Below are 8,789 nucleotides of genomic sequence, written 5' to 3'. Positions count from 1 at the left end.
CTATGTCCTAAATGTAGAGAGGGTAGGAGACAAAAACAAATGAACCTCATACTGGATCTCTGTGCTTGTGACATGGGAGAATGGAAGGGTGGTGGGATTATTTCCTATTCTGCACCATTTACCACTTGCTTGAAGCTGTCCCTTTCAGATTTACATGAAGCCAGCCTCTAATGCAGAGACCAGAAAAAAACCCACATCATCTGGGACTTAAAAAACGGACACTGATGGCTGCCTCGGGACAGCTGGTTACCTGGTGCACAGCTGCACTGACTCCACTAATTACTACCCAGAATCTTTGGAGAATCTGCTTTCCATTTTGATCCCTCTGCTGTACATTTCTAGCTCTGATATCCAAATAGCAAATCATGTTATCATGTAATTAAATGATAATCTTCATGACAGGGAAGATGACAAGACTATAAATGGTACCTGCAAATGATTAAAATAACTTCCCCACAATCCACCCCACACCTGGAAGTGTTCTCAAACTTCTAAAGCGATTAGTTGTCAGCCAACTCTTTGTGTCATCAACATCGTTTCTGTTCCACAATACCTCGTATTCAACAAGCTCCACCCAGAAAACTGTCATCCCCTTGCTTCTCATAACTAAGGATGGTCACAGACACCAGTTATGTCTAAGAGAAAGTTCAGGCTCAGCAAAAGAGAATTGAGCTCAGATTTTAGACAGGTTACAGTATGAGGAGAGGCAGCAGACTGAATCAAATAGAGTGAGGAAGACCTAGTTCAGCTGTTGCCTCTGATACACACGGACTGTGTGTCTTTGGGCAAGTCACTACTCCTTTTAGTTCCCTAGGCTATTTTATAATACTATAAATTGCAGTGAAGTTGTCATTCTACATAGTTTGAGGTGGTTTACATATAAAGAGCACTTTACATCAAAAAAAAAATCACAGGGGAAGGAAGGAAGGAAAGGAAGGGAAATAGAGAGGGAAAGGGAAGGGAAAAGGAAAGGGAAAGGGAAGAGAAGGGAAGTTATGGAAATTCTCTGCAGTTTATCACAGTGCATACTCAGAAATCAATAACCAATGAATGGCTCTTTGAAAGAAGGGATATAAGGGTTAGAGGGTTGGCTTTGGAGTCCAGAAAATCTGGGGTCAAGTCTTGCTTCTAGCACACACCTGCTCTGTGACCCTGAGTAAATCAGTTCAACCTTTGGTCTCAGAGGTGGGAGGTTGACAGTACAGGTTTGGGGAATGGAGGTGGAATACAAAGGTTATAGAATAACAAGTTGGTCAATTGGACTGGAACGAAGCATTTAAAGGTGAGTGACCAATAAGTCTGGACAGGCAGGCTGAAGCTGGACTCTGGAGGGTTTTAAGTGACATAGTGCTATTCCTAAAGAAGAAATGAGAAGACACGATTCCCTTCCTTCTCTGCAGAGGTGGCAGATTATAGGTGTAGAAAACTGCATACACTGCCAGACTTAGGGGATATGCTGGTTTTGTTTAATGATGTTTTCCTATCTATTATTATTTGTTACAATGGATGGTTTGATGTGAAAAGGAGGGGCAGAAGAAATATATTTAGGATATATACATATATATGTATATCTACCTATCTCTATGTGAAAGTAAAATAAAAAACAAAAGATACCAATAAAATGAAAAATGGGGAGAATGCCAAGCCAAGGAGTTTGTGCTTCATCCTAGAAGCAATAAAAAGTCATTGAAACACTCTGAGCAGAGGAGTTTCATAGGATCATGATCAGACATGCTTTGGGAAAATTATTTCAGTGCCTGTGTGAAAGATGGATTGGATAGAAGACAGACTGCCGGGAGACCAATTAGGAGGATATTCCAGTGGTACAGAGGGGAGGTGAAGAGGATCAGAAGCAGGACAGTGTCTGTGGGAGTGGAGAGAAGGGGACACACGGAAGAGACCTTGTGGGGATGAAACCGTCAAGACCCAGAAACTAATCGGTGTTGGGGAGAGAGGAGTAAGAGAGAGGGAAGATTCGAGGGTCATTCCCCATGTCTAGGCTGCCTAAGACTCCCAGAACTACCCTGTGCCTCTTGGTCTCAGAGGACCTCAGTCAGTCATCCAGTCCTCACTTTAAGGCTTATCATGCTTCCAGCATTTCCTTCCCGGGTCCTTTTGTAACAGAATGGCTGTTTTCTTAATAAATCACACATTTCTGTTTTCTAGTCTCTCGGTTTCCATGCACTCAGCACTTTCCCTGGATAAAAACGATGAATGAGTTTTGGTCCTCATTGTGGCCTCTTGAGTGCCCAAGTTTCAAAACCTCGAGGAAAAGTCAAAAACAATTCTCATATGACAGTAACTGTTTAAATATGTCCTTGTTCAATAAAGCCTCCACTGGCATAGAAAACAGTACTTCGAGTACCCTTTTATAACTCTGTTCCAAGGTAAAGTGCAATGGACAGAGGCCTAGTCTTGAGGCCAGGAAGACCTGAGATGGATAGGTGTCTCAGACACTTTCTAGTGGTGTTAGCCTGGGAAAGTCATTTAATGTCTCTCAGTCTCAGTTTCTTAATATATAAAATGGGCATAAAAATAACTCTTACCTCCCAGGGTTGTTGTGGGAACCAAATGACCAAATGAGGTAATATAAAAAGCTTCACAAACCTTGAAGTGATACAGATATTGATATATGCACACATACATACATATTTATATATATATATATATATATATATATATATATATATACACATACACACATACATGTATGACACACAGACATATGTTAGCTAGTAGTAGTATTATTCCCATCTCCAAGGAGGTATCCAATGTATGGCCTCATTATATTGGAGATGCTAAATTGTTTGGTTTTTTTTTTTTTTGCTTGCATGGAAAAGAGTGGCTTTTAAATAGATTTTCTACACATATGGTTATTTGTATATATTTCTCTCTCTAGTAGAAAGTGAAATTTTTGAAGGCAGGGATTGTATTTCTGATATTTTCTGTATTCCCAGCATTTAGCACAGTGCCTGGGACATAGTAAATTATCAGTAAAAGCATGTTTATTGTTTATTTCAACCACACATATAATTAATAAACTTGGAACAATACAGAAAAGATTAGCATGGCCCCGTACAAGGGTGACATGTAAATTCATGAAGCTTTCCATATTTTTTAAAAACATAAAAATAAACAAAAATAAATAAATAAAAGCATGTTTATTGATTGATTTTTCAACTTTATTCTAAAACCCTTTCTCCCCCTCCCCCCTTTTTTTTGGTTGTTATTTTTGTTGGTTAAGGTCCATGTTGACAATGTGTTCTTTGTACTCTGGGTGGGTCTCAAAAGCCCCATTCATTTTCAGCCCCTTACTCTCCCTCCCAACTTCTGAAGATTTCTCTAATGAGCAAAATGGCATTTTAAGTGAGATAACACCTTCCCTGATTATCATCATGGCCTTGCTTGAACTTTCAATCTTAGCCCACTTACACGCTATTATATCATTCAGTTAAATTGGACTCCTTCATCTTCCTCTTATAGGGTTTTCAATTAGAGATTATATTTTCATTTGAAGATATTTTACTCACTTGCCACTCCCCCCCACCCCAAACCCCACTGTCCCCATACACATAAAACTACCCGACTAAGCCGATGGGAGCGGTATCATCACTCACACATCTTTACCCTGAGGTTGCTGTACGTGAATGTATCAATACTAAAAATGAGAAGGATGAGTCTAAACATACTCAGTGTACTGGAATGATACAAACTCTAAGAAGAGGACTTGGTTCTCTTTCTAGCTCAGTCACTAACTCACTGTGTGGCCTTGATCAAACCATTTAATTTCTGTGAGTCTGTTTCCTCAACTGTACATGTAAAAAAAGAGAGGGAGAGACAAGATGACATCAAATTCTTTCTAGCTCGGGGCGGAGCCAAGATGGCGGCTGGTAAGCACGGACTAGAGTGAGCTCCGTACCCGAGTCCCTCCAAAAACCTATAAAAATGGCTCTGAACCAATTCTAGAACGGCAGAACCCACAGAACAGCAGAGGGAAGCAGGGCTCCAGCCCAGGACAGCCCGGATGGTCTCTGGGTGAGCTCTATTCCACACGGAGCTGGGAGCTGGGAGCTGGGAACGGAGTGGAGCAGAGCCCAGCCTGAGCGGCGTGGACCATCCAGGCCAGAAGCCGGGCGGAGGGGGCCCTAGCACCCTGAATATGTGAGCTGCGGCAGTTACCAGACCCCTCGACCCACAAACACCAAAGACTGCAGAGAAGGTTAGTGGGAAAAGCTGCGGGAGTGGAAGGAGTTTGCGGTTCGGCTTCCAGCCCCGGGGGCAGCGGAGGTGGGGCAGCTACAACTGTTGTTACTTCCGGCTCCAGGCCCACCTGGTGGGAGGAATTAAGTGGCAGATCAGAGCAGGGGTGCACAGCCTGCTGAAGATCTAAGCCCAGTCTGGACTGGGGGTCCTTGGGGAAGGAGGAGTGCGGCTCTGACAGAGCTGGCACCTCCCCCCCAAACGTAGAACATAGAACTCTGTAATCTACAAGCAGTCATACCCCACTGAAAAACTCAAGGGTCAAGTTAGTTGGTTGGGAATATGGCCAGGCAGCGAAAACACGCCCAGATTCAGTCTCAGACTTTGGATTCTTTCTTTGGTGACAAAGAAGACCAAAACATACAGCCTAAAGAAGACAACAAAGTCATAGAGCCTACAACAAAAGCCTCCAAGAAAAACATGAACTGGCCCCAGGCCATAGAAGAACTCAAAAAGGATTTGGAAAAGCAAGTTAGAGAAGTAGAGGTAAAATTGGGAAGAGAAATGAGAATGATGTGAGAAAACCATGAAAAATAAGTCAATGACTTGCTAAAGGAGACCCAAAAAAATACTGATGAAAATAACACCTTAAAAATAGACTAACTCAAATGGCAAAAGAGCTCCAAAAAGCCAATGAGGAGAAGAATGCCTTGAAAGGCAGAATTAGCCAAATGGAAAAGGAGGCCCAAAAGACCACTGAAGAAAATACTACTTTAAAAATTAGATTGGAGCAAGTGGAAGCTAGTGACTTTATGAGAAATCAGGATATTATAAAACAGAACCAAAGGAATGAAAAAATGGAAGACAATGTGAAATATCTCCTTGGAAAAACCACTGACCTGGAAAATAGATCCAGGAGAGATAATTTAAAAATTATTGGAATACCTGAAAGCCATGATCAAAAAAAGAGCCTAGATACCATCTTTCAGGAAATTATCAAGGAGAACTGCCCTGATATTCTAGAGCCACAGGGCAAAATAGAAATTGAAAGAATCCATCGATCGCCTCCTCAAATAGATCCCAAAAAGAAATCTCCTAGGAATATTGTTGCCAAATTCCAGAGCTCCCAGATCAAGGAGAAAATACTGCAAGCAGCCAGAAAGAAACAATTTGAGTATTGTGGAAACCCAATCAGAATAACCCAAGATCTGGCAGCTTCTACATTAAGAGATCGAAGGGCTTGGAATGCGATATTCCGGAGGTCAATGGAGCTAGGATTAAAACCTAGAATCACCTACCCAGCAAAACTGAGTATCATGTTCCAAGGCAAAATATGGAGTTTCAATAAAATAGAGGACTTTCGAGCTTTCTCAGTGAAAAGACCAGAACTGAATAGAAAATTTGACTTTCAAACACAAGAATCAAGAGAAGCATGAAAAGGTAATCAAGAAACGGAAATTGCAAGGGACTTACTAAAGTTGAACTGTTTTGTTTACATTCCTACATGGAAAGATGATGAGTATGATTCATGAGACCTCAGTATTAGGGTAGTTGAAGGGAATATGCATATATATATATATATATATATATATATATATATATACACACATGTATATATATATGTTTATGTATATATATAAGTGAATGTGTATGTATGTATGTATCTATGTGTATATGTATGTATGTGTATGTATGTGTATATATATATGTAAAAGAGAAAGCAGACACAGGGTGAGTTGTGGATGAAGGGAAGATAGCTAAAAGAAATAAAATGAAATTAAGGGATGAGAGAGTAACATACTGAGAGAGGGAGATAGGGAGAGATAGAATGGGGTGGATTATCTCGCATAAAGGTGGCAAGAGGAAGCAGTTCTATGGGAGGAGGGGAGAGGGCAGGTGAGGGGGGAATGAGTGAACCTTGCTCTCATCAGATTTGGCCTGAGGGGGAATACCATACATACTCAGTTGGGTATCTTACCCCACAGGAAAGAAGAGGGAGGAAGATAAAAAAAAAAAAATAAAAGGCAGGGGGATGATGGAGTGGAGGGCAGATGGGGGTGGAGGTAATCAAAACAAACACTTTGGAAAGGGGACAGGGTCAAGGGAGAAAATTCAATAAAGTGGGATGGGTTGGGAAGGAGCAAAATGTAGTTAGCCTTTCACAACATGAGTATTGTGGAAGGGTTATACATAATAATACATGTGTGGCCTAGGTTGAATTGCTCAACTTCTTAGGGAGGGTGGGTGGGAAGGGAAGAGGGAAGGGAATTTGGAACTCAAAGTTTTAAAATCAGATGTTCAAAAACAAAAAAAGTTTTTGTATGCAACTAAAAAATAAGATACACAGGCAATGGGGGGTAGAAATTTATCTTGCCCTACAAGAAAGGAAGGGAAAAGGGGATGAGAGGGGAGGGGGGTGATAGAGGGGAGGGCTGACTGGGGAACAGGGCAAGCAGAATATAAGCCATCTTGGAGTGGGGGGGGAGGGTAGAAATGGGGAGAAAATTTGTAATTCAAACTGTTGTGAAAATCAATGCTGAAAACTAAATATGTTAAATAAATAAATTGCATTTAAAAAATAAATAAATAAATACCTGAAAAAAAATTCTTTCTAGCTCTAAAATTATCTGACGAAACAACATCCATAAAATCCTAGATCTAGGTTCTGGAAGGGACCTCAGAGACTGCTAAATCCAAACAACTCATTTTACAGATGAAATTAAGGTTCTGGGATGGACTGCTTCAAGGTGGTAAGAATCCGAGATGGGATCCCCATCCTTTGAGAAAATTTTAACCACAGCTAAAAGCTACCTAGAACTCGGGCTATTGAATATGATCAGTGTTAGGGCCAGAAAAGAATACCTAGGGTCAGAGTTGATGTGTGTCCATAATATAATGAGAGCAGTGAGCCCCTTGAGGGCAGAGACTGTCTTTTGTCTCTTTTTGTATCCCCAGTGCTTAGCAAAGTGCCAGGCACAAAGTAAAGGCTGAATAAATGGTTATAGCCTAAATGACTGTCAATTATTCAAACAGTCTCTAAGGGAGTTCTCAGAAGAGTCTCACACAAGTTCTTGGACTCTGTAGCTAGAACATTCCCCTCTCCACATTAATACCGCTATATTTCCACCATATATACTGCTATATATCACTATATTTATAGCATATTATTCCTCTTCAATACCTAAAAATAATGATAATGCTAAAATTAATTGATAATAATGACTAGGGGTATAGAGCCAGTGCATAGTGGCTAATTGTTAAATTTTAAGTTTTAACATAGACGAATGGACTTGATTTATTGTTTGGTCAATTGTCTAGACTTAAGGAAACTATGAAGAAAATGTTAATGGTACAGATTAAACTTAAAAGTGTGTCAGGAGTCTTCAGAGAGTTAGTCATTAAACATTTGCCGGCACATCCCAGATAATAACTAACATTATATAGTACTTTAAGATTTACAAAGCATTTTACATATATGAAGTCATTTAATTTTCCCAACCACTCTGAGAGGTGAGTGCTATTATTAACCTCAATTTACAGATGAAGAGGCTGAGGCCCAGGGAGGTTAAGCAACATGCCAGGGTCATACGGTAGCTAGTAAGTGCCAAGATCTGAATTCAGGCTGGCACTTCCAACATTGATATAGATCAAAATGCTCCATGTCTTGGTACTTTTTTTTTCCCATAAGTTTCTATGGATCAAATATTGTAGACTAATGGCCAGCCTCTGCTAATGATTTTCACTAGGTTTATTTGGGCTATTCTTAAGATGGCAAATGTACAGTCAGTGCATTGCCAAGCTCTTACTCAGAGCCTTTCTAAACTGATAGGATGCACCACATTTTATTCACTGCTGATGTAGCCTTGTAAATTGGAGTCCATCCAGTCCAGGCCTCTCATTTTACAGATGTGGAAACTGAGGCACTGAGAGGGGAAAGGATTCACATAGGGTAATGCAGAGCATTATCATCCTTTATGTGGAAAGGACCTCAGAGGTCATTTAGTCCAACTTTATCTTTTTTACAGATAAGGAACTAGTGCATTTAAGTGACTTGTTCAATGTCACGAAGGTAGTAAACTACCAAAGCAGCTTTTGAACCCAAGCCCCCCTACTCCAAATTCTCTGCGCTTTCCACTGTAGCACACTATTCCCCAGCAATTTTACCCGGATGACAACCCACCAAGTCTATAAATGGCAATTTAATAACATCTTTTTAGTAAAAATATTAGTTCTGAGCCAGAAGTTCTTAAACTTGGGTCAATGAACTTGTTTTGTAAATATATATATATATATATATATATACATATATATATATATATATATAACAATATAGTTATATATATAATTATATTTCAATATAATTGGTTTCCTTTGAAATCCTATGTATTCTATTTTATGCATTTAAAAGCATTTTTTCTAAAAAGGTATCCACAGGATTCACTGACCACCCAAAGAGTCCCTGACACAAGAAAGGTTTAAGAACTCTTGTTCTAAGTTATCTCTCTTTTAACTAATATGAGGAATGACATGGGATTCAGGAGAAGAAATTATGATCACAGAGTCAAAAAAAGAAACAGGTAGAAACCCAG

General features: G+C 39.9%; 1 non-coding gene across 1 annotated transcript; it reads left to right on the top strand.

The window, feature by feature from the left end:
• The first annotated feature begins 3,014 nt into the window (after positions 1-3,014).
• On the top strand, positions 3,015-3,118 carry LOC118832417. The gene has a single exon (XR_005009181.1). It is a non-coding gene; the product is annotated as a U6 spliceosomal RNA (small nuclear RNA).
• The last annotated feature ends 5,671 nt before the right edge of the window (positions 3,119-8,789 follow it).

This window comes from Trichosurus vulpecula, chromosome 9, assembly GCF_011100635.1.
Source record: "Trichosurus vulpecula isolate mTriVul1 chromosome 9, mTriVul1.pri, whole genome shotgun sequence".
In the NCBI taxonomy this organism is placed as follows: domain Eukaryota; kingdom Metazoa; phylum Chordata; class Mammalia; order Diprotodontia; family Phalangeridae; genus Trichosurus; species Trichosurus vulpecula.
Note: the sequence above shows the minus strand (reverse complement) of the source record. Positions and strands in the feature narration are given on the sequence as shown.